Source organism: Petaurus breviceps, unplaced genomic scaffold (genome assembly GCF_028583685.1).
Source record: "Petaurus breviceps papuanus isolate PSGF00001 unplaced genomic scaffold, PetGlider_PUasm1.0 229, whole genome shotgun sequence".
NCBI classification, from domain to species: domain Eukaryota; kingdom Metazoa; phylum Chordata; class Mammalia; order Diprotodontia; family Petauridae; genus Petaurus; species Petaurus breviceps.
This window is the reverse complement of record NW_027185903.1, coordinates 21,522,563-21,549,526: the sequence shown is the minus strand read 5'-3', so window position 1 is coordinate 21,549,526 and position 26,964 is coordinate 21,522,563. Positions and strand designations below refer to the sequence as shown.

At 40.4% G+C, this 26,964-nt stretch overlaps 1 protein-coding gene and 1 pseudogene across 6 annotated transcripts in view; both read left to right on the top strand.

Moving 5' to 3' along the window:
* PDE4D (phosphodiesterase 4D) overlaps window positions 1-26,964 on the top strand; it is a 1,918,796-nt gene that overhangs the window by 918,980 nt on the left and 972,852 nt on the right. The gene's annotated exons all lie outside the window — the stretch shown is intronic.
* LOC138167453 (14-3-3 protein zeta/delta pseudogene) lies at window positions 16,218-17,053 on the top strand (annotated as a pseudogene).

The window sequence follows — 26,964 nt, the reverse complement described above, 5'->3', positions numbered from 1 at the left end:
TCCCTCCCTCCCTCCCTCCCTCCCTCCCTCCCTTCCTTTCTTCCTTCGTTCCTCCCTTCCTTCCTCCCTTCCTTCCTTCCTTCCTTTCTCCTTCCTTCCTTCCTTCTTAGCCTTTTTTCTTTCTTTCTTTGGGTTGTTTTTTTTTTAGATTATGATCATTATCCAACATATTATCTATACCTCCTAGTTTTCTTCATCTGAAAACTTGATGAACATTTCATCTGTGCTATCATCCAAGGCATTGTTGATGTGTTAAACAGAAGAGAACAGGTTTCCCAGGGCACTCTGCCTGACACCTCTTTCCAGTTTTATCTATTACTCATCACACTTTGGGTTCAATAGTTTAATGGAAATTAATTTCCAAAAATTATACCATCTAGTTCCCGTATTCCCAAGCACATCATGGGAGATTTTGTCAAATATCCTGATAAAATCTAGGGAGACTATGTCTTCACCATAAACCTGAGTTATACTATTCCCATCAAAGGGTGGTATCAGCAATGAAAAATGAAATGAACCAGCTCTACAGGTTCCATGGTTCTAGGCCAAATCTGTCTGTAGAGCGGAGAAGCAAGGTTAAGAGTTTAGTGGAGTTGTTGTAGGATGAGGATAGAGGCCGAGTGAACAAAGGTCAAAGACGATGTAATAGTGGGCATACATGTAGAGCTGGAAGAGTCATGTAATCCAACCACATCATCATCCTACAGATAAGGAGACTGAGGCCCAAGGACATACAGAGAATAAGTATCAAATGTAAAATATTAATGCCAGTCCTATGACCTTTGCTTCCTCATGTTTGAGATAAAATATGTTGCTAGTCAAAGTTTCTAATTATGGAATTGAATAGGCCCAATATGGTGTGGTGTCCATAAAAGAGACTAGGTCATAACCAAGTGGTTAATTAAGCCTAGTTAGTTATAGGGAAACACATTTTTGCTATAGGATCTGAGAGCTGGAGCGGGAAGGGACTGCAAAGGCCGTGCCATCTCCCCCCACCCCCACCCCTGCCCCATTTTACAGAAGAGAAAACCAAGGCCTAGGGATTAGAGGTTCATTACATAGAGAGGAACAGAGAAATCAACTCAGCTGGAAAAATTTCACTCCCAATTCTCCTGGGGCATGCAACTTTTTAACTTTGTCCATGATCCTACCTTCCAATTTCTCCTGAGTTCCCTTAAGCTAGACAGCTTGGCTTCTGCTACGATTTTCACCAACTTCCATTGCAGCCATGGAAATTATGCTGTGACGTTTACCATATATCAGTCTTATGGCCTTGAGGGGGAAGAAGGGGAAATGGGAGTGCTCTGCAATGATCTATTCTTTTTGAATATAGACAGAGAGATATAATAGATAAACTAAATTCCCCCCTGTATCTCTTCTCACCCCCTCTGAGAGACCCATGGGTTACCTGGGTAACAATTAATTCAAGCACAATCCATTCTCATTGTGTCCATATTAGCTATTAGTAATCCCTCTCTCCTTTCTAAGTGCTCACCAATGATTCCTTTAATGATACATTAAAAAAAATTTTTTTTGCTTTTTTTTTTTTGAGAGAGGAAGGTAGGGCAATTGGGGTTAAGTGACTTGCCCAAGGTCACATGGCTAGTTTTTGTGTTAAGTGCCTGAGGCCGGATTTAATCAGGTCCTCCTGACTCCAGGGCTGGTGCTCTATTCACTGTGCCACCTAGCTGCCCCCCATTTTTTTTTAATAGGAATTAAGTTCAATTCTCACCACCTTATAGTTTAGTGAACCCAACTTCTTCCTTTACTTGAAAATTTCCAGTCTCTGATACTCTAGTATCCTTCCAATTCTCTACAGTTATCAAAAGTCCCACTATAATGGCTCAGCAATCATATCTGCAAGGTAGCTCAGGATCCTAGGATACAATGGAATTTGGTTCAATTTAACAAATACATTAAAGTGGGGATACTTTGAGCCAAGGGCTAGATTATACTCTAAGAGTTAGGAAGAAAAAAAAATTAAATAGTCCCTGCTCTCAAGAAGTTTATATTCTATTGAGGGAAGACATAAAATTCCTATGAATAATAACAGTCTAAGTATAATACAAGGTAATGTGAGAAGGAAGAGAGCATCACCAGCTTGGTGGGGAGAGCAGGGGGATCAAGGAAAGTGTCACAGACAAAGTAGCCCCTGAGATGAGCTTTAAAAAAGGGAAAGACTCTCTGACAAAGATAAGGATTGAATGGAAGCCAGAGATGGGGGGTGGCTTTAGGGAATAGTTAGCAGTCCAGTGGTGTGAAAGGAGTGAAATAAATCTCAGCAAAGTAGGTTAGAGCTAAGGACTTTAATGTCAAGCTGAGGAGTTTATATATTTGCTTTTAGAGATGATAGGCAACCAATGAGGGTTTAGAAGCAGAAGAGTCAAATGGAAAGTAAAAAGATTATTTTGTCAGCTGTGTGGAAGATGAATTGGAGAGGGGAGGGATGAAAACACAAAGACCACTTAGAAAGGTAATGTTTTTATTGTTATTCATATTTCAGTTGTGTCCAAGTCTTTGTGACCTCATTTGGGTTTTTCTTGGCAGAGACATTAGAGTGGTTTGCCATTGTCTTCTCTAGGTCATTTTGCAGTTAAGGAAACTGAGGCAAATAGGTTTAAGTGTTTGCCCAGGATCACGTGGACAGTAAGTGTCTGAGGAACAATTTGAACTCAAGAAGATGAGTCTTGTATGGCTGGATGGGGCAGTGAATAGAGCACTGGCCCTGGAGTCAGGAGGACCTGAGTTCAAATCCAGCCTCAGACACTTAACACAAAAATAGCCATGTGACCTTGGGCAAGTCACTCAACCCCAATTGCCCTCCAAAAAGCAAAAAAAGAAGAAGAGGAGTCTTCCTGACTCCCTGAACCACCTAGCTGCCCCAGAAGGTCAGTACAATAGTGCAGATGATAGGTGATGACAGTCCAAACTGATGGGGTAGCCTTTTGAGTAGAGACAAGGAAATCAATTTGAGGAATGATGTGGAAGTAAAAGTTAAGGATGACTAAGGATGACTGTCATTAGCTTACAATAGTGGTCATTACTGAAATAGAGAAATCTAGAAGAGGAACAAGTTAGAGGGAAAGTGAACGATCTCCATTTTAGAGGCACTGAGCTTGAAATATTGAGGGAACATCTTGACAGAGCTGTCCAGCAGGAAGTTGGCAATGTGTTTACCACAGTTCACCAGAGAGATGAGGGCTAGACAGATAAATCTGGGAGTCACAATGACACTGGAACTCATGGGAGCTGATGGGATCAAGGGAGAAAGAGAAAAGTCATCAGGAGAGAAACTTGAGGAAGGACCACCCTTGGAGTGTGAAGGGAGAGTACATGACAAAGCAACAAAAGAGACTGAAAAGGGATGGTCAGAGAGGAAAGCAAGGCAGGGTAAGTATCACAAAAGGCTTTGGAGGAAAGAGCATCTAGGAGAAAGCAATGGTCAGTCATATAAAAAATAGCAAAGACCAGGGCAAGGGAGGGAAAGAGAACAATGTGCCAACAACTTTGCTAAGCATTTTGTAAATATTATCTGACTTGATCCTCACAACAATACTGGGATGTAAGTGATATTATTTTCCTCATTTTACAGTAGAAGAAACTGAGACAAGAAGAGGTTAAATGACTTGTTCAGGGTCATATATATTAAGTATCAAAGGCTAGATTTTAACTCAGATCTTCCTGACTTCATGTCCAGTGCTCTATCCAATGCATGGTTCTGCCGCCACCTTACTGGCAAGGTGGGTGGGGATAGTAAAAAAAATGTTACTGGAGGAGGCAGTAACAGGATTATTGGTATGCTTAGAGAGAGGAGCTTCAGTAGAGCAATAGAATCTGAATCAAAGTTGTAAATTCCATGGGATAGCAAGGTGTTGGCATTTGGGGATGCCGTTCCTCTGCCCAGGACAGCATGGGAGCCTGCACATCTATTGGACATTTATAAGAGCATATTTTTGCATTGCTATTAGAAAATCAAGAGACCCAGACAAGTGCTCAAAGGAGACAGGGCTTCCCCAGAGATGTCAATGATCTGACCACTGACAGTCCTATCACCTTCATGCCCTTCTCCTAGGCCAGACTTCCCCCATAACCATTGCCGAATCACTATACCTGAATGGGTAATGGAATAGAAGATCTTCGTCATTCATTAATAGGCCTATGTGACCACATGCATTCCCTTTTTTCCTTGGAACAGGGGTCGTGTTCCCAGGTCTAAAGGTAGACAGGTATTTCAATCATGGACGCTTTGAGCTCACAAAGTTCACAGCTATGACACATCTTGCAGAAAGACTTTCACTTCTGGTACTGAGCCAATTAGGCCCTGAGTCACATGGGTTGTGTGCCTTCTGACTCTGAGCCTATAAGTTGAAAACCATCCATACTGAGAGGTTGGTGTTTTACTTTGGGTCTCACTCATGGGATGAACATTTCTTTGTGATTTGGCCAGATGAGACTCTGGGTAGCTGTTGTTAAGGAGCCCCCCTGACTTTATGAACCCAGGTGTCGGTGCTCCCTGGTCTAGTGAGGTAAATTGTTCTATTACTGTTTAGACAGTTGGAACCCTGTCTATTGGATTCTCACTTGGATACTCACTTATCTCCATTTATGTATCTTTCTCATTGTTTAATTAAAGTAAGACTATGAGCCCCTTTAAAGCTGTCTTTCCTTTAGAAAAGCAGATCAAGAACATGTGTTAATAACCCTCCTGTGTGAGGAAGCTAGGTGGTGCAGTGAATAGAGCACCAGGGCTGAAGTCAGGAGGACCTGGGTTCAAATCCAGCTTCAGACACTTAACACACACAAACTAGCCATGTGACCTTGGGCAAGTCACTTAACCCCAACTACCCTACCTTCCCCCCTCCAAAAAGCAAAACAAAACAAAAAATAGCCTTCCTGTGTAATGGTGTTATTGGTCTTACACCTCCATAGCAGCTGTAAGTATCATTACCAATACAATACCATACTAGGGGAAAGTATTTCCATGTTTCCCAACCTGAGAGTCTGCATCCTGCAAGATACCCAGAGTCCCCTGCCTCCTGCCTCTCTCCTCATCCCCATAGAGCCCTGAACCAACCACGTTTGTCCTGTGAACCAAAATTCCCCATTATGGCTCTGGCCAGAAGGATAGATATAAGGGGTTGAGAAGTAGGAAATAAAGTCAATACAGAAAAGTAGAAAATCTTCAAGTATAGGTGTTCTTAACCTGACTTAAAGTCCACAGATAATTTTACAAGGGTCTGTGGGCCTGAATGGGAAAAAAATACTTATTTTCACCACCTTCAAGTGGAAATTTAACATTTCTTTCAATTATAAATTTTAAAAAGATTCTTTTGAAAAGGGATCCATAGGCTTCATTAGATTGTAAAAGGGGCCCATGACACAAGAGAGTTTAAGGACCCATGCTCTGGGAATTTGACAGTGGAGAGGAGGATAAGGATAGGGTGACAATTGGATAACATTCTAGGGACACGTGAAGGCTTTTTTTTTAGAGCATTTGGGAAACCTCACTGCAGGTGTCAGGAAAGGAGCCAATACAAAAGGAGAGACTTGTGATGATAGAGGAATAACGTATCATAGGGCCAGCTCTGGGAGGGGATGGGCTCCAATGCAAAGGTTGATATGTTGGTATTGACAAATCCTGACAAGATTTAACAGGGTTTACTGCTTTCTGAGAGCCTAAAGCAAAGGAGAGGAGAACAGGTAAAGATGCAGATGGGTTCTGAGGTATGATAGCCTTGATTTTCTCAGAAAAAAAGGGAAAATCAAGTATAGAAAGGCACAAGGCAGAGTGAGGACAGCAGGACCTGCTTAAGAGAAAAGAAAATGTTTGGAGCAACCATTGTAGAGAATGTGAGAGTCAGTCAAGGAGAAATGAAAGGATTAGCAGGCATAGAAAGGGCCTGGTTGAGATTAGACCAGATGATTTCATGGTAAGCCCAGTTACCATGGCTGAATGATTTATAGGATCATATACTGGATCTAGAAGGGATTTTAGAAGCCATCAAATTTAACCCTAGTATTTTATAAATGAGGAAACTATGGCACAGTCCCTTCATTTTACAGGCAGGAACAGAGAGGCCAAGAGTAGCTAGTTAGTGAATGAGGCAGGATTTAAACCCAAATCTTTCTGATTCCAAGTTTGCTGTACTAACCACTATATCATGCTGTCTACAGCATGGCAGTCGGTGCAGAAAAAATGATGGGATGGTTATGGCCCAGGTTTAAGAATTGACATGATCTAAATAGCAACAGAACACTGTCCCCTTAGCTTTCAGTGGTCTTGTCAGAATGTCATTCTTAAGAATACCCAATCTTTTTGGATCCCAAGTCTTGCCTGAAATTCCTGCATTAGTCATTTTCAGTTAAAGACAATAAAGATCCCTGTTAAAATTCACAATATGTTATTTGAATGAATCAAGAAGTCATTAGCCTCCATTAACTTCTCAGTTCAGCTAGTTTATTAGATTAGGCAAGCCTATCATGGAGCCCTCAGGGCTGGAAATGTAGGACAAGTTGGCTGTGATGGGAAGAGAGCCCCAGGAAAGGCTAACTGTGTCACTAGAAAACAAGGAGGCCAATGACTAACTGTAGCAGCCAGCCTAGGAAAAAGCGGGGTTTGTCTCTGTTAGAACAGAGACTCTCAGAATGGTGGGGAAGGAGCTATAATTGCAGAACCCAGAATAAAAATAAAATGGAAGCTGTAGTCAGCACCAATCCATAGTCATAGCTAGATCCCGTTCTAGGAAATGTTAAGCTAACAGGGCATCCAGAATAGAGATGTTTGAAGCACCAGAACCAGGTCAAAAGGTTCAAATTGACAATCAGTTGGGATAGGAGAAATTAGATTATGAGATCCTAAGGGGCTAGAATTGTCCCTTGGACTCTCTTTTTATCTCCAGGGCTTAAATGGAGTAGAATCTCAATAAATGTTGACTGATTGACTGACTTGAAGATTCAGAAATAAGAACATACTAAACCAGAGGTTTTCAACCTTTTCTGTATGTCATGGGTCCTTTGGCAGTACGCTGAGGTCTGGGAACCTCTTTTCAGAATCAAATTTTTAAATGCATAAAATGAAATGCATAGGATTACAAAGGGAACTGATTTAATTAAAATACAGTTACAGAAATATTGTTATTTAACAAAGTAGAAACAAAAACTATTCCATGAACCCAGGGTAAGAACCTGGGAATACAGAGGAATATTTCTCTTACTAGAGAGGCTCCTATCAAATGGGGGAATCTTCAGTCCCAGAAGATCAGGAAGAGTGTCCCAAATAAGTGAGAGAGGGCATAGGGCAACATTGTTTTCCTCATTTGCAGAGGGAGCTTATCTGGGACCAGTTTCCTTTTTTTGACTTTTTTTTTAAGAGGGGGGAAGGCAGGGCATTTGGGGTTGAGTGACTTGCCCAAGGTCACATGGCTAGTAAGAGTTAAGTGTCTGAAGTTGCATTTGAACTTGGGTCCTCCTGACTCCAGGGCTGTTGCTCTATTCACTGCACCACCTAGCTGCCCTATCTGAAATCAGTTTCTTAAAAGGAACGTATAGGATCATACCTTTAGAGCTGAAAGGGACAATAGAGATCATGGAATCCAGTGCCCTAATTTTATAGGTAAGATGAGAAGTGACTTTGCCAACATCACTGTTATAGGAATGTAAAATTTTAAGATCTTCCCTGCCCCTATGCCATTTAATAGACTTATGTGCACCTGGAGCCTGTGGTGGGAGACTTGTTTTTCAGGAGATAGTTTGTGATTGGGCAGTGGGTCAAGAGAATTGTTACATTCTCTGACCCTGGAGAAGGCTATATAAACCCTAATATGAGACTTTGTTTTGGGGCTCACTTTGAGAAATGTTGTATAATTTGACCAAATGAGACTCTGGGCAGCCGTTGAGAGCCCTCCCCCCAGCTTTGGGGGAATCCCAGATGTTGATGCTTCCCTCTCTGGTAACTGACTAGGTATGGAAGTAATGGTTGGATAGTTGGAGGCCTGTCTGCTTGAAATGTTTCTCTGTCTTGTAATTTCTGCTTGTAACTTGTCTGTATATTCTGAAGTTCAGGGTGCTGACTTTTCCCCCTGAACTAGGTAAATGATATGTTTGATTAATTAAAGCAAGATTGTTAACTCATTTTGAGTTGCTTTCCTTTAGAAAAGCAGATCTAAGAACCTATGTTGGCAGCCACCCTGGGGATGCTGGGGGTGCTTGCCGCTATAATCACACAGACAATAAGTAGCAAAAACAAAATTCAAAACCAAATCCTTGGACTGTGAATCAACTTTTTAGAGTGTGGGAGCTATCAACATTCTAGGGAACTGCTCTACTAGAGAACACAGTCATGAACCTTGGAAAGTCAAGGGATAGCATGAGAATGCCTTGAATTCATGGGATGCTACAGGAAACTCTAGAGGAAGAGGTATCTGGAATTCCCAATATTTTTTTTCCTCACACTAACGCTAGAGATAACTGAGTCTATTTACTGGGAAATTATCTGCTGCTGCAATGCTGGAGTGCTAAGGCCTATGGCGTATTTAGAATTCTGCAATCAATGGGCTGATGGAGAAGTCATCATCTCTCTCCCTAACTTCTCAACCCCTATCAGAGACTAGGCTTAAAAATTAAAATATTTATTTTTTGTTAATTGTTCAGTTTTTTTTCTGAGTCTCGATGACACTATTTGGGGTTTTCTTTGCAAAGATACTGAAAAAGTTTTCCATTTCCTTCTCCAGCTCATTTTACAAATGGGTTAAGTGACTTGCCCAGGATCACACAGTTAATAAGTATCTGAGGTCAGATTTGAATTCAGGAAGATGAATTCTTCTCCTGACTCCAGACCCACTGCTCTAGAGATCCACTGCAACACTTAGCTGTCTTCAACATTAAAAATACTGGGTGGTTAAAAGGGGAAAAAAGGAGGGGGAGGAGGAAAAATGGTCCATTCAGGTGCATTTCAAGTCTAGCACAAAATGACCTTCTGCATAGACCAAGTACACTGCACTAAATCTACTACCATTTCCTCAATGGTCACTCAGTGGTAGTATTTATTTCTTAACTGCCTTTCTACTTTATAGCCCAAAATCCTGGGTCAAGGAGCTCATCCCCTGACTGTCACCCAGTAAAAGTACACTTGTCAGTGTTGAAGAAGTAATAACTTTTACAGTACCCAGGAGATCCATGCTATTCTTGAAACTAATAGGATTTTTTTAAGTGAGCATAGGCCTACATAGAACATAGTATCTTTTATCCAATAAATGTTGATCATATAATTATTACTGGGTGATGACATCTCAGGATAGTCTCAGAATATACATAGAATTCTACATTTCTCCAAGAAAATCTCTATGATCAGAAACTCAGATGTAAGTTATATTTGTTTATTTTGACTTGGATCTATGAGTTAGTTAATCATTCTAGGGAATTTCTGGTGTAGGCATTCCTCTACCAAAGCACAGCGATTCATTTATGGATTGCAGCCTAGACTGCTGTTCTATTTTTTTTTTCTTTTGTTGTTCCGTTTTTCGGTCACATCTGACTCTTCATGACCCCATTTGGGGTGACTGGGAGGATGGCAATGATGTCAACAGTATTAGGAAGAGGAGAGGGTTGGGTAAGCAGAAATAATGAGCTTGTTTTGGAAATTGACTTTAGCGATCATCCAGTTAACCTCTGCATCCTTTAAATGAGGAAATTGAGATCTAGAGGGATGAAGTCACTTGTGCACAGCCTCACAGATGATCAGATAGAGGACTGAACTGGGAATTCAAACCAAGGTCCTTTGATCATAGGATCTGGATGTGGATCCAGACTACCTTCGTTTGTGTCATCCTGCCTCAATTGTTGTTGTTCAGTCATTTTTTCAGTTGTATCCTACTCCCCATGACCTCATTTGGAGTTTTGTTGGCAAAGATACTGGAGTGGTTTACCATTTTGTACTCTGGCTCATTTTTTCCGATGAAGAAATTGAGGCAAACAAGGTTAAATTACTTGCCCAGGGTCACACAGCTATTAAGTATCTAAGGTCAGGTTTGAACTCAGGAAGATGAGTTTTTCTGACTTCAGGCACAGCAAAGCTCAGCATCCTATCTGTCTGCCTATCTTCCTATCTGCCTGTCTGCCTGCCTGTCTGCCTGTCTGCCTGTCTGCCTACCTGTCTGTTTATCTATCTACCTATCTGTCTGTCTTTCAAGTTGACACTGTGCCACCTAGCTTCCTCAATGAGTCTCAAAAGAAATAATGTATATATCAAAATTCTTAAAAAACTACAAAGTACAAACCTACAAACTGCAAAGTTTTAAGACTGCCACTATGCTCTTCAGTCTCCCCACCTGTTATTTTTTTTTGCTTTTTTTTTTGGAGGGTCTCCCCATCTTTAAAGTAATAATGCAGGGAGGTGGGCCAGGGTACTGTATTGATAAAGGGATTTCCTTCCTCTGAAGATAAAAGTTAAAATGACCTGAGCCCTATTGGCAGGAAGTTATTAGTCAATAATGCTGCTTCAGCTGTGGCTCCTGTTTCTCCATAACTTCTGTCAGACTTTCTTTTTGCATTTTGCTTTATTCCTTTTTTTCCCCAGGTACAATGAACTATCGTTTCTATGTTCAGTAAAACATTCTGCTCACACTGTGGCTTACAGTAACTCACTCTAAGCAAGGGATCAAACATGAGTTCTGCTGAGTTCTGCATTTCCTCTCTCAATTTAGCTGATCCATCAGAAATAGGCAGGAAAGAGTTTGGTCATTTAATTAATGACTAAAGCTATGTTCTTTGGATTAAATGATTCATCTAGAAACAGACCTCTGGTTTCCAGTGACATTTTCCCATTATACAACAATGCCCCTGGACACACATTCCCTGTTTTGGAGACCTAGTTTTGTAGCGTCATCACCTTTTCTCTTGCTGAATGACTAAATGCATAAATGGAATAGGGGAGGAAAAGTGTTCATGAATTTAGTTGAAAACTAGTTTAATTCAGTCCATTAGATAAGTATTATTTTTTTCTTTTTTCCTTAACATAATCCGTTGGTGTATAATTAAAAACAACTCTATTTCCAGATAGGTTTGAGTGCCTTGGCAAAGCCCAAATGAGAACAGTTGGTCTCTAAAGCCTAACTTAGCAAATCTAATTCGCTTCAATACAACAAACACTCATAAAGCATCTACTGTGAGCCAGGCATTCTGCTATGCACCAAGGATGCAATGACAAAATTGAAACAGTGCCTAGAAGAGAGATATTAGCTGATCTGATTTGCTTGCTGCCATTTCAATATGCATAAACATCCCCCCTTGCTTATGTTTTGTACTGAACTTGGTGAGAAACCTACAATTCTTTTTTTTTTTTCTTTATCGTGCTACCGAAGTGACCCTGGTTATTGAGATGCAATATGGGTACTGATTGGTGCTATCCAATAGAAAGATGTTGAATACAGGACCAGCTTGGCTAAGTTTAAAGAGCTTCATCACCTGGATATTAGTCCCCATCTGATCCATCTCTTTAGCCATAACAGTTCATTAAATAGATAGGGACTTAAATTTAAATATGAGCTTTTATTGGTTAAGGGAATGTCCATATAAAGAAATTCCCCTTCCCTTTTCAGCATCTGATAGTCTTAGAGAATTGTCTCAACACTGAGAGTTTAAGTGACTTGTCCAGTTCACACAGCTAGTATGTCTCATTAAAACCACACACTCATTCATGGAAGATTGTCACCTGCATTGGTTGAAGGAGGATCCTCATCAATGACAGCATTGCTCTATTGAAATACTAAATGGATAATTCCTTATACTGAATATGAAAACACTTTGAAAAAAAATGAAAGTGTTCCTACTTCCTTTTTTGTTTTAAAATATAAAATATTTATTTTAATTTATAGAATAAAAAAGCAACTTCACAACATGGTGTAATAAAAAAGATTACACATGAAACTGCAAATCTACTATGTACAACTTGCTATACCTTTTAAATATGTAATAGTTATGTAAATTTCTTTTTTCCCTTTTTTTTCTTCCCTTCACCTGCCGCCTCCACCCCACACTCTGGAGATGGCTATCATTAGATACAAATAGGCATATATAAAAATGATTCTGTACATACTTCTATTTATCGATTCTTCCTCTGGGGAAAAATACTGAAAGTGTTCCTCCTTCTTGAGAGGTGTCCCTAGCTCCATAAGCTTAGTTATTTCCAATAAAGGAGGTCCTAGTAACAGAGAAGAGATATATGTGTTAACAGCTGAAGCTGGACCAGAAGATCTAGGATACAGGACTAGGCTCACATGCAAGGGCTTAAAAGAGTAGGAACTGTGCTGTGATTCAGAAACTGAATGAAATTGAGAAGCATGCCTTTTAGATGAGCTCACTCAGATTCTGGGAAAACTGTTTGGATATCAGTTTTTGGACAGTTCCCTGAGTCCTAACCCTCGCCTCCTCTCTCCTCTCCTCTCCTTTTTTTCTCTCTCCTCCCTCCTTTTTTCTCTCCTCTCCCTCCTTTCTCTTCTCTCTCTCTCTCTCTCTCTCTCTCTCTCTCTCTCTCTCTCACACACACACACACACACACACACACAATCCTCTTGACCTTGTATGAGTCTTTGCTTCTTTGGGGCCCCTCACCTCTGAACTCCTTAACTTAGTACTGTTCCCCACCTCAAATAGTTGAAGATGAAGTCCCTTACTTGTTTATCCTTCTTGAGTAACAGTATAAAAAGCAAGAAATCTGGGGAGGAAAAGTATAGTTGAAAGAATGTTAAAAATCAAAGCAAAAATGCAGTCAAGGTAATCTCGAAGTTCCCTTCTGACTGGCATTTTGTAAATGATTGCTTTGTGTTGAAGGCTTGTATTTCTGGATCATATTAGAGAAGGGGAAATTAATCCTTGAATTTTTTTTTAAGTGGTGCTCATTCAGGGTCTTACAAAACACAAAATAGATGACCCTGTAATTTCCGAAGCACTGGACTTCTCCACCAGATTACTAGCAGCTGCCATTCATTACTGCCCACCCACTATCCCAGAGTGTAGTGTAAGGCATAGTGAAAGAAAGAAAGCTGCTTTTTTGATTTTTTTTAAAGCAATTGGGGTTAAGTAACTTGCTCAAGGTTACACAGCCAGGTATTTCTGGGTGGGTGCTAAGTGTCTGAGCCTGGATTCGATCCCCAGGTCATCCGGACACTGGAGCCGGTGCTCTTACTCGCTGAGCCACCTGGCCGCCTCATGCTGTTTTGATTTTTTATGAGATGATTTTTAACTTCTCTAAAGTCTTTAAAGACAAATAATAACTTATCTTCTGTTATTGTTAGATTTCATCTACTTTAATAAAGACTTTTGGAGTTCATGGAGCAGTGGTCTTGAGATCAGGAGGTCCTGGGTTGGAGTGCTCCCTCAATACAGGCTATGTGACTGTATTGTCAAAATATTTGATAGTTGGAGTGTGTTAGTCAATAAACATTCATTTTAAGTACCATCTATATGCTTTGTATTGTCCTTAGTTTGAGGGCACACACATAGGTATGTGTATGCATTGAAGAGGAAAGGATTACTAATTCTTGATTTTTGTCATTCCACTGAGGAACTAGTGTGTTTATTTTAGTTAAGCATCTACAAAGTTTCAGTGTTTAAGCTATTGGGTGTAGCACTTTGCTACACATTGTAGTTCTGGAACATGGCCACTAGATGGAGATGTCTGGCTACTATTGCTTCAAACACTCTGGCTAGCCCAAGAGGCTGCTACAGGAAAATGTTCCTTTTTTTTTTTTTTTTTTTTTTTTTTTAACAGGGAAGATGCATGCAGGATATGAACTCTCAGAGCTTCCATCTGGGAAGGGATACTTTCTTTTTGGAAAATCCATTCCTACTTTGCTTCAGCATGTTACAGGAACGAATTCAGAAACGTTGGTCTCAGTTCAGCCTTATGAGAGAGATATGGAGAAGGAGGTCTGCTGCAATGGGAGAACTTTATGCTTTGGGGCAGTGAACCAAAATGATCTTCCTGCCTGAGAGGAGGAAGGGAAGGTTTGAGGGGCTGGAGGGAAACCTTCAGGCTGAAGTTTCCCCTGGGATACCAATGAATCCTAATTAAGCCTATGTACATTACCCTAATCACCTGGGAAGAGGAAGGAAGAGGGCGAGGGAAAGAGAAGAGATGGAGATTGAAATAGGACCTGATTTCATTGATAGAGGGAACTCTCAGATGAGGAATATCCCTAAAAGCCCTGAAAAGTTAAGGCCCCTCTTTTCTCTCCTGTACAAACTGAGGCTCATTGAGTTTACCCAACTAATTAGTTGGTCAACTAAAACCTAGTGGAATATGAAAAGGAACTGTAACCTTGGTGGAGGAAGATGCTAAAATGAGTCAAGGGAGAGAAGAGACTTAGAAAGATTAAGGCATTGTTCCCTTATACACGGACATGGAAGATCATAATTATTTATTAAGTTTTCTGCAATAATTTTGCAACTTTTTACATATTATTTTCAAATATCTATATTTTCATTGTACTTAAAACCATTATTAACCTAAAACTGGATCATGTGTTTATTTCTGGGAGCAAGAACAGGTAAAATGGTAAAGCCTGTCTCCCCTTTTCTCTGGGAACTGGAGAAAAAGAAAGTCAAAGGAGAAAAGAGAGAGGTGGCCAGGAGAGGGCGATACTGAGCAAAGTCCCCTGCCTCATTAGAAGAAATGAAGATGAAGAGAAGGAAAGCCCTATACTTGATCTGAAAAGTCTTAGAGCGAAAGCTGAGAACACCTCCTGCGCCCAGCCCCTTCATCTCTTTAGGGGGCTAGAGATTTGCAGCACAGGTGACTCACTGACAAGCCTTTGTCTCTGCTATAAAGTCTAGGGGAATTTTGGCAGCGATTGGGTACAACTGCTCCCATCCAGAAACTTCTGTAAGATCATTCCAGATAATCAAAAGGACTTTGTTTTCTGTTTGAACGTACAGATGGCAAATTGGTCCGCTGTAGTGTGATGAGCTAAGGGCATATCTTTGGTTGTTAGTTACTTAAACCTCAATTAAAGTTTTACTAAAATCTACCCTTCAATGTATCAACAGAGATCCTATTCTGGTTTGTCCCATCAAACAATCAACAAGCATTTATTAAGTACCTGCTGGATGTGAGGATCTCACTGAGGTTACAAATACAAAGAATGAAACAATGCCTACTTTCAAGAACCTTACTTTCTAAGTGGATTACATGCCCCCCCGAGCATTACGTCTAATCATTGTCTGTGACCACTCTGTTTTAACTCCTTTGGTCCAAAATCACGAGTTTCTACAATTTCTTTTTCCAATAACAGAACCTTTGTTGAAAGACTTTCACAATTTTTTTTGTTGGTTTGAGCTTGTGATTTCCTCGGTGAAAGGAAATTCTCCCTACCAGTACTCATCTGTACTGTTTTGCAATTTCTGGTCCTAGAGTGCTCCCTAGGTGTACTGAGAGGTTGTCCTTCCCTCGAGGTCACAAAGTTGGTAGGTTTCAGAACCTGTACTTGAAGTCTTCCTGACTTCACAGACAGTTCCCTATCCACTGTGAGACTACAAAGTTGTTTTCATATGCAGTATTTCATTTGGTTAAATTGATATAATTAGAAGGAGCATTGAATGTATAGTTAGAAGCCATTCAATAGGCATTTATTTTATGCCAATCATGTGCCAGGCACTGCAGATGTATCTAAAGTAATTTCAGGGATGGGGGGCAGCTAGATGGCACAGTGGGTAGAGCGCTGGGCCTGATGTCAGGAAGAACTGAGTTCAAATTAGGCCTCAGACACTTACTAGCTGTGTGACCTTGGGCAAGTCACTTCACTCTCAATTTGTCTCAGTTTCCTCATCTGTAAAATGAGCTGGAGAAGGAAATGACAAACCATTCCAGTACCTTTGCCAAGAAAACCCCAACTGGAGGTGAAGAAGAGTTGGGCATGACTGAAATGACTAAATAACAATGACAATTTCAGGGATGGGCAAAGAGCTCCGGTTTAACATGAATGGCAGATAACGAATAATAGAGGCCCTTTACCAGAAAATATAACTGAAGCATACAGAATAGTAGCACAGGGCCATTGGAAGGACAAGACTGCTCTAGATGGGGAGCAGGGAGTCGTGGTCAGGGAAGGGAGCTTCAACTCAGCAGTCTTAGACTTGGAGTCATAGGGATGGAATGAGAAGCTATAGGGTGACATAGAACTGATTGTTGAATTTACTCAATCAGTCCTTAAGAAAGAGGTAGAGGCCACTGCCGCCGCCCAGAGACCGCTGAAGCCTCCGTCTGTCCGTCCACCACCACCACTCACTCCAGGCACAGAACATTCAGTCATGGATAAAAATGAGCTGGTGCAGAAGGCCAAATTGGCTGAGCAGGCTGAGAGATATGATGACATGGCAGCCTGCATGAAGTCTATAACTGAGCAAGGAGCTGAATTCTCCAATGAGGAGAGGAATCTTCTCTCTGTTGCTTACAAAAATGTCGTAGGGGCCCGAAGGTCATCTTGGAGGGTTGTTTCAAGTACTGAGCAAAAGACGGAAGGTGCTGAGAAAAAACAGCAGATGGCCCCAGAATACAGAGAGAAAATTGAGATCGAACTAAGAGATATCTGCAATGATGTACTGTCTCTATTGGAAAAGTTCTTGATTCCTAATGCTTCACAAGCAGAAAGCAAAGTTTTCTATTTGAAAATGAAGGGAGACTGCTACCATTATTTGACTGAGGTTCCTGCTGGTGATGACAAGAAAGGAATAGTGGATCAATCACAACAAGCATATCAAGAAGCATTTGAAATCAGCAAAGAAGGAGATGCAACCAACGCATCCTATAAGACTGGGTCTGGCCTTGAACTTCTCTGTGTTCTATTATGAGATCCCGAACTCTCCAGAGAAAGCCTGCTCCCTTGCAAAGACAGCTTTTGATGAAGCCATTGCTGAACTTGATACATTAAGTGAAGAATCATACAAAGACAGCACACAAATAATGCAATTACTGAGAGACAACTTGACATTGTGGACATCGGACACCCAAGGAGATAAAGCTGAAGCAGGAGGAGGGGAGAATTAACCGGCCTTCCAACTTTTGTCCACCTCATTCTAAAATTTGCACAGTAGACCATTTGTCATCCGTGCTGTCCCACAAATAGTTTTGTTTATGATTTATGACAGGTTTCTGTTAATTCTATTTGGATTTCTCTATTTCCCATGTGGTTTTTATGTTTAATATCAGGGGAGTAGAGCCAGTTAACATTTGGGGAGTTATCTGTTTTCATCTGAGGTGGCCAATATGGGGATATGGAATTTTTATGCATGTTTTACATGTTTGGCATAGTACTTTTGGTACATTATGGCTTCACAAGGCCAGTTAAAGCAGCTTCCATGTCTAAGCAAAGAAAACTGCCTACATATTGGTCTTTCATGGCGGGGGGAGGGGAGAGGCGGGGGGGGGGGGATGAAGGGATAATTGGTTCCAGCCACAGGTGTAGTTATTGTGGGTACTTTAGGGTTGGAGCACTCGTGGCTGAGGTAGAAACAGATGTCCCATAGATATTGCGTGTCATTCCATGTGTATCTGTGGGATACACAATCTCAATGTGTACACCTTTATGATTGCAGTTGCAAAAATGTTCCTTAAGACAAAGTTTTAACCCAGTCAATTTACTCTGGAGAAGGGCAGAAATGGTTCACATTCCATTACTTGTAAAATTACCTGCTGTTCACTTTCATTATTTTTGCTACACTCATTTTATTTGTATTTAAATGGTTTAGGCAACCTAAGAACAAATGTACAAGTAAAGATGCAGTAAAAATGAATTGCTTGATATTCATAAAGTCACTGTATATCAAGCACAGCAGTAAAACAAAAAACCCATCTATTTAACTTTTTTTAGGTTTTTCCTTTTGTGATTTTTTTGATACTTACCTAACATGCATTTGCTGTAAAAATAGTTAACAAGGAAATAACTTGAGATGATGGCTAGCTTTGTTTAATGTCTTATGAAATTTTCATGAACAATCCAAGCATAATTATTAAGAACATATGTATTAAGTTGATGTAAGTGGAATAAAAATTTTATGAATGGAAAAAAAAAGAAAGAGGTGGAAAGAATGTCAGTGGGTATGGGAATGGGAGTAGGGGCAGAATGGGTATGTCTGCAGGGCAGATCTCCAATGACCGCTCCTTCCTGACTCCGAAGGCAGGAGTCGGTAGAGAGTCCTAGGCCCAAGATGTTCATGGGGCAGGAGGCAGATAGGAAGTATTTTTCTTTCACTCTGAACTCAGGTGCACTTTGTCTTCACTTAAGTCATGATTCAACCATTTGCTATAATAATAATAATGATAACAATAATAGTAATGATGATAATAATGAAAATTTGTATCATACTTTAGAGTTTACAAAGTACTTAAGATATTTCACTCATTTAATCCTTACAACAACCACATGAAGTAGATATTGTTGTCATCCCCATTTTAGAGATGAGAACACTGAGTCTGAGAGGTTAAGTAGCCTTTTCCAGAATCACACAACTCGTGGCTGAGGCAGGATTGTAGCAAGTTCATCTCTAAGTCATGACCTTGGGCAAACTAGGTGGTGCAGTGGGCAGGCTTCTGGATCCCGAGTCAGGAAGACCTGAATTCAAATCTAGACCTACTATGAGCCCAGGCACAAGTCTCTTAATCCCTCAGACCTCAGTTTCCTCATCTGTAAAGTGGGGATAGTAATGGTACCTTCCTGTTGTGGTTATTGTGAGTCAACTGAGATAACATAAGTATAGTGCTTTACAAACCTTAAAGCCCTATATAAATCCCAGCTATTGGGCAAGCCACATTTTCTCAGCTTCACCTTTCTAATAAATATTATGATAGTGATACCCACTTTGCAGAGTTGTATTTTACGTAATTCAGTGCATGCAAAACTCCTTCTAACTATAAATACTGGGATATTTCAGTAGAAACCATGCCACACATGGGGAGTAGTGAGTGGTGGTCAGAGAAGGGAGCAGAATGCTCTTCTGGTGGAGGCCTGCACTTAGCCATCCAACAGTGTGGGTCACAGCCAATCCGTGCCTTTTCCTCCCTTGTGACTCTTGTCCGTTTCCATAAATCCTCCGCAGGTGGTCAGTTTAATATCTTGGAGACCTTTCTCTGGATCTTGTCACATTAAGTGGGTACCAGTACAGCATGCGGACTCCATCTGTTACCCCAACTTTTTTGAGAGGCAGCATGGTGACATATTAGATATATGCCTAGAGTTAGGAAGATCTGAGTTCAAATTTTTTTTCAGAGACTTACTAGCTGTGTGTCCCTGGGCAAGTCGCTTAACCTCCATCTGTTTCAGTTTGCCTCCCAAGGTTGTTGTAAGGGTGAAATGAGATTATATTTGTAAAGCTTTTCTCACAGTGCCTGGCTCATAGTAGGGGTTTAACAAATTATTGTTTCCTTCCTTTCTGTTCACACATTTCTTCGATATGGCTTCTTGTGCACAATTCATCACTGTATAATAATATAGGCTGTGGTCCGCCATTCATCTTTCTCTTTGGATCACCCACAATTTTGGTCTCTCCAAAACTATTGTATTCCATGATTCAAAGACAAGTATACAACATGACCTAAAGAACAGTGGTGTTAAAAAAAGGTGGATTTTTGTTGTAAGGTGAAGCTTGGGGTCTTTAAATTATAAGCTCCTTGCAAATATGGATTGTTTCATTCTTTGTACTTTTTATCCAGTCCATCAGTTGACTGATTGGTTGTTGTGCTTTGTTCTCAACGAGGACCAAGATGACATCACTGTGTTAGAGCCAAGTTGTAGTATGTTGGACCGTGGCTGTTCAGGTCAATATGAGCTCAGAATGTACTACCACAGGTAGGGCATTTGGGGTGGATTCTTTAAATGTGTGCATCTCACATTTCTTTTGAGCTACTTCAATTCTGCTTTGCTCATCCAATCCATTAAACATTTGTTCAGCACCTACTATGTGACAGGCACTGTGCTAAGTGCCAGGGATACAATTTATAAAAGAAAGACAGTCCCTACCTTCAAGGAGCTTACAGTCTAAAGAAGGAGCCAACACACAAAAGGAGGCAGGAAAAGAGGGGGGATTGGGAAGGGGACATCAGGGACCCATGTGGGGGGGTGAGGGCATCTTGTTCTGTGGAGCTGAAACCAGTCAGGGCAGTAGATGCAAAGAGGGGTGAGGTGAGAGTCCAGTTTCTGTACTCTAGGCAGGAAGGCATCTGGAGGAGTTTGGTGCTCTGCCCTCCAGCCCTCTAGTCAAAGAGGAGACGGATCTGAGGGGAAGTGATGTCAGTCAGGGCTTGAGTTAGCATCAGGATTGTAACTTGAGAAGTGATGAACTTATCCTCGAAGGGCATCTTGTTCCATGGAGTTGAAGGCAGGCAGGGCAGCAGATGCAAAGTGGAGTGACCTGTATCCCTAGCACCTACTAGAATGTCTGGATCCTAATTGACACTTAGAAATATTTGATTGCTGGAAAGTCCCGCACAGTCTCCCCGATGCCATCCACACTGCTCTTGTCCTCCTGTTTAATTCTAGGTTCAGCCCGCTGTCAGCGTGCAGCGTCTGTCCCAGATATAGGCAAAGAGGGACCGGCTCTTTGGGCTCTTTTTCTTCCCTCTGCACAGTGTAGGCTGGACAAGAGGTCTTTTCCTTTGCAAACAGTTAGTCTGAACTCTTTTGAGTGACCACACATTATTTAGCAAGCTCTGCATTGCACTAGGACTTGATAAAGGCACAATGCCATCCATGCTTTGGAGTTTCTGAAGGACTTCACTGTATAAGAATCCCTCTGTTTTGGGATCTCTGTTCTGGACTTCATGACAATGGCAAACACATTTTGTGAGAATATCTCTCTATTTTATGCTTCGTTTGATATTAATGAACAAAGAAGTTCTGAGCCAACTTCTATTCATCGTTTTATCTTTCAAGGAATCTTTTATGATGTTAATATATGCATCGGGGTCACCTTGTTGCAGTATACTTTAAGGCTTAATTTTACTCTATGGAATCAAGTGCTTTCTTATAATAATCAAACATAGACATAATAGTATCTTGTTTTCTCTGGATCTTTCTGTTGACAGTGTGCCAATAAATATGTGTTCTATTAGAGATCATGCCTAAAATACTTGTATAAATCATTCCTATAAATAAAGGCTTTCTAAAAGGAAGAAAAGAACAAAATGTTGGAAGAAAGGGGAGAGAAAAAGGAGAGGAAGAAGGAAAGAAAGAGAGGCAGAGAGAAGATGGAAGAAACAGAAAGAACAGTGGTATGCAAAAACGTATAGAAAGACAGAAGGGACCATTCTGGGGACAAATGAAAGATGGATCTGAATAGGTGAGGAAAGGAAGCAGATTTTCAGAGAACCTTGATTAACAATTATTTGTTGAGTTGAATTGAGTTGACTGGAATATGGAAGAAATATCTAATAACTTACTGTCTTACAGTCATTGTGCATTTGTTAGCCCTGACATACCTAACAATTTTATCAATGGCTTAGATAAAAACATAAATGGCGAGCTTATCCAACTTGACACAAACTTGAAAGAAGGAACTAATCCTTTGGATGAAGAAATTAGAACCTAAAATTCTTTTGGCAAACTGGAACAATGAGACAAATCTAATCAGATTAAATCTAACAGGGATAGGAAGCTGCCCTTCAGCTCAAAAATAACTGTATAAATGCTATGAGGGAAGGGAAGGAAATCAATATGAATATGGTGCTCACTCTGTGCTGGGCTCTTTGCTTAGCACTCTTTTATGAATATTATCTCATTGGATCCTCACAATAAGCCAGGAAAGTAGGCACTATTATCATCCCCATTTTTTCAGTTGAGAAACATAAAGCAAACAAAGGTTAAAGGACTTGCCCACGGTCACGGGGCTTCTAGCTGGCACAGTAAATAGAATGCCAGCCCTATAGTCAAGAGGACCTAAGTTCAAATTTGACCTCACACACTTGCCAACTGTGTGACCCTCAGAAAATCACTCAACCCTGTTTTCCTCAGTGTTCTCATTTGTAAAATGAGCTGGAGAAGGGAATGGCAAAACACTGCAGTATCTTTGCCAAGAAAACCTCAAATGGGTTCATGAAGAGTTGGACTTGACTGAAACAATTAGGGTCACACACTAGTAAGTGTCTGAAACCAGATGAACTCTCCATCTAATGTTTTGTTCTCTTTGAAGAGCAATTTATGTGAAAAGATATATTCGAGTTCTCACAGGCACTTTAGAAACTATCTAGATTGTGGTGGCTGGGTGGCTCAGTGCACTGGCCCTGGAGTCAAGAGGACCTGAGGCCCGTTACTTACCTTGGCACTTACTAGCCGTGTGACTTTGGGCAAGTCACTTAACCCCAATTTCCCTCCAGAAAAAGCAAAAAAAAAAAAACCAAAGAAGCTATCTAGATAGAGGAGTTTTTGGAATTAGAAGAGACTCTGGAAGCAGTCTAGATCAACTCATTTTTATTTTTCATCCCTAAACAGAAATTCCCCCCCCACCCACAAAAGTAGTTGCTTTCCTCTTTATGAACTCCAGAGATAAGGAACCCAATGTCTTTCCACAGGAACTCTTTTGGGAGAGTGCTAATTTTTAGGTATCAACCAAATCAACCTAGTGCCCATCCAGGAGAATGTAAGCATCATTCTGTATGTGCCCCTTGTGTGATGAGAGGTCAAAGACATGCTCCCCATGAGTCCTCTCACATCAGAATTCATGGCTGCATTGATCAGAATATGGAAGTCTTCCATTGCTGGAAACAGGGTAAGAGAGGCTTAATTAAGCCCGTGTTATGTGCCAGGCCATGTCCCAAGCGCTTTACAAATATATCACTTCATCCTCACAACACCCCTGTGAGGTAGCTGCTGTTATTTTCTCCATTGTATAGTTGAGGAAACTGAGGCAGAGAGAGTAGGCAAATTACTCGGGGTCATACAGATAATAAATATCTGAGGCTGGATTTGAACTCAAGTTTCCCTGACTCCAAGCCCAGCACTCCATGCCCTGTGCACTGGCTGCCTACTGTTCTCTTTGGTATTATGATGATCATATAAATTCACCTTTCATCATTCCATGCCATCCCCATGAAATTTAGTAAAGAAAAATGAAAAAAAATGTATATCTTTTAAAACACTACAAAAGAATGCGAAAAATCAGCCAGTAAGATCGTTAGATATTTAAAACCTATGGGATATGTGTGATATGTATTCTATAACTGGAGGTATTAGAGAATTTTATTTGGAATTTAGTTTAAGTTAGAGAATTTCGTTTCTGCCAAACAAATTCCATGAGACTTCGGTATTTGTGTTCTTTCTTACGTTTCAGTGACAGGAAGAAGGAGGGCTCTACTTTTAGTATTCATTCTCCCTTTTGAAATGACTAAACAGATTCCTCTGTCCTTAAACATCTCCCTTTATCCACCATAAACTGTACTATATTTTTCCAAATATTACTTTTTTCCTTATCTGGATTTTGAATGTGGTTTCCAGAACAGAGTTTATGCCATCTGGACTGCCAGGGATATTTGGAACTTTCTGGTTTTTAATCTACATTTTTCTATAGTTAGACTAGGGTATCTAGGTGACACAGTGGATGGAGTGGCAGACCTGGAGTCAGAAGACTCCTCTTTTTGAGTTCAAATCTGGCCTTAGGCACTTACTATCTGAGTGACCCTGGGCAAGTCACTTAACCCAGTTTGCCTCAGTTTCCTCATCTGTAAAATGAGCTGGAGGAGGAAATGGCAAACCAATCCAGTATCTTTGCCAAGAAAACCAAAGAGTCAGACACAACTGAAAAATGACTGAACAATAGTTAGATTAATAATTGTTCATTTCACTGGAAATTCTGTTTCCAGGAACATAGAAAGTCTTCTCCCCAGACTTATTGTTTGACTAAAATTCAGGGTTAAGAGCCTGGAAGTCACTGACATTTACTTCCTATTCTAAAAGAAAGGGAAAAAATATACTTAATTAGACATCCTCTCTAGAGAATTTTTTGTCGAGGATGGATATTTGACTTCTGCTTTTCAATTGCTACTTCCTACACTAAGATAAATAACCCCTGGACAGAGCTCTGCTTTACTTTTAATGTAGTGGAAATAACACTGAAGTCGGAGCCAAAAGCCTAGGTTTGAAGCACAAGTTCAATCCACTGGTAAAATTGAACGATTTTAAGAGTATTAATTTGGATCTCAATTACTTCATCTGTAAAATGGGGATAGAAATACCTGCTGAACATACTTCACAAGGTGTCTACGACTACTAAATGGAACAATTTAATATGTGAGTAGACAGCTAGATGGTGGACCTAAGTTCAAATCCTGCCTCCGATATGTACTATCTGTGTGACCCTGGGCAAGTCACTTAACCTTTTTTGACTCAGTTTCCTCATCTGTAAAATAAGCTGGAGAAGGAGATGGCAAACCACTTCAATATCTTTGCCAAGAAAATCCCAAATGGGGTTATGAAGAGTCAGACACAATTGCAATGAGTCAACAACATTATGTGAGCATTCTGTACACTGTAAAGTACTATATAGTATGCATTGATTTCAAGATCTCTGGCCCTAACATGGAACAGTGGAAATATCACAAATTCTGAAATTAGAAGACCTGGTATAAATCCTGCCTCTGGTAGCTAATACCTGAGTAATCTTATACTTTACTTCATTAGCCAGTGCATCTTCCTGAACCTCAATTTCCTCCATTTACAAAATGAGGGGGTTGGAAGAGATGGGTTCAATGATCCTTTCCAACTCTGGCTCCCAGGTCTAGCTAATACTAACCAGCTTTGTATATCCTGGTCTCTAGGTGTCTCCTTCCCTAGCCTGTTTGATTTCATTTCCCTTTGCCTTCCCCCAAACATTTACCTAAGTAGATCAATCCACATAACCAGACTTCTATCAAGTTTCATTATATAAGGTGATTAGATATGTAGTTATAGTGCCTATTCATCATTGAGAACCCTCAACAAATAGCCAGCCGTAATGTTGACTGACCATTGACTGAGTGTGCCTCCTCTCTTCCGGAATCCAATACCAACAGAGGTGACTTTATTCAGGGAACCTGCAGACCATCGTCCTATCTACGTAAAATATTTAGGCCTCAACTAACTGTAGCTTCATCACTTACTCTTTGAAATCTAGACCTTTAAAAAGTTAACTCTTGGTAAGTTCTTACTGTTAGATTGACAAGATGATTGGGGTTGAGTCCTTTATAATGTTTTTCTTTTTGTTTTTTTTCCTTGCACATTAAATTAATCACAACAACCAATTTAATAGAAGACCCCTTTTTTTCTGATCTTGGTTTTTCTTCTTACCATGACTCTAGGTTGTTTTGGGTGTTTTTAATTAACTGTACATCCCCCCTCTTTTTTGCTTGTAGCCTTCTTTGATCAGGGGGTTGTATTATTATGTATATATAATAGGTAAGGGAAGGGAGGAGGATGCAACAAAAGTGGGCTGAGGAAAGAGATTAGGGGGCAATAAAATCATTGTAATAGTCAAATTTATAGACTTTAAGGTGAAACAGAGGATCCACTGAGAAAGGACTAAGAAGACAGGGACCAGGGTGAAGAAAGAAAGATGCTACAAAGAGAAACATAGAAGATAGTGACCTTTGTTTGGAATTAACCACCGAGGGTAACACTAGGGAAATGGACATCCCTTTGTCTCTTTGATGTGAAAACTTTGGCTTTCCTAGTCTGGCTCCCTCTTATGCCCAAGAACTTAGCTGCCCTATGACGCACTGCCTTCCTTCCTTTGACTTGTCCCTGCTTCCAAGGATGAAAAAAAAAACAAACAAACCTCTAATTCTGAAAACAAAAGTAGGTCCTGGGACTGCTGCCTCACCTCATGTTATTTGTAGCCAGAACTCCAAAGGGTAAAGACCACACTGGCAGAAGTTCTGCCCCAGGGAGTAATCAGTCTTCATATACATGAGGAAGAATCTTTTAAACTCAAATATTTTCAGTGGGATAGGAATTAGTTTAGCTCTTCAGCATTCAAACCCAAATTTCAAAAAGACTAAAAACTAATAGTTTTTAGTTTCAAAAACTAAAGCTTTGTTCAGTGTGAGTCACCTAGGTGGCTTAATGGTCTCCGGGTCACCAACAACTGAGTTTAAATCCTGTCTCTGAAACTTACTTAGGTGTGAAAAACTGAACAGACTACTTACCCTCTCTCCCCCTCAGTATCCTTATCTTTAAAATGGGATTGATAATAGCACCTACTTTCCAGGGTTGTTATGAAAATAAAATGCTATCACATTTTGCAAATAGTGTGTAAATGTTACTATTACCAAACAATCTATAAATACCTATTATAGCTACCCCTTTAACATCCAGGGGGTTAGGAGCAAGGTACCCTTGTGTTCAGAAAAATCTGCATAAGATGTTTTTGGCCCTCCCTTCATAAGAGAGAAATCTGATTTCTTTTTCTTTTATGGGGTGTTTGCAGAACCTTAATGTAAAATTTGAGTTGATATGTTTTATGCATTTGTCTGTATAATCTGCTGACCTTTTGTGTGTTATCTGTGGCTTCCACCAAACTTCCACAGAATTCCCATTTAATTTCTTACACTGACATGCGATATATTGAAACCGTGTTGGGGAAAGGTGCAAAATGGAGGGTGTAACTGTATTTGTCAGACACTGCTAGGATCTGAGGATACAGAGATATAAATGTAATTGTCCCAGTCCTCAAAGAGCTTATGTTCTATACTCTATATCCAGCAAAGCGTAAACCCACCCACTCCTATGCATGGGTTGATTCTGATATTTATATCACTTGTCTGGAAATTTCCTTTTGTGGTAGATATCTTTCAGTAACATCCTACTTCAGCGTTTTACTATGGTAGGAAGTGAACCTGGGCTCTTGGGGTTTATGCCCTGGGAAATCCTACCAAATGGAAACAATTCAATGTCAAACCCAAAATTAAACAGATAGACAGACAGATGAGAGAGAGAGAGAGAGAGAGAGAGA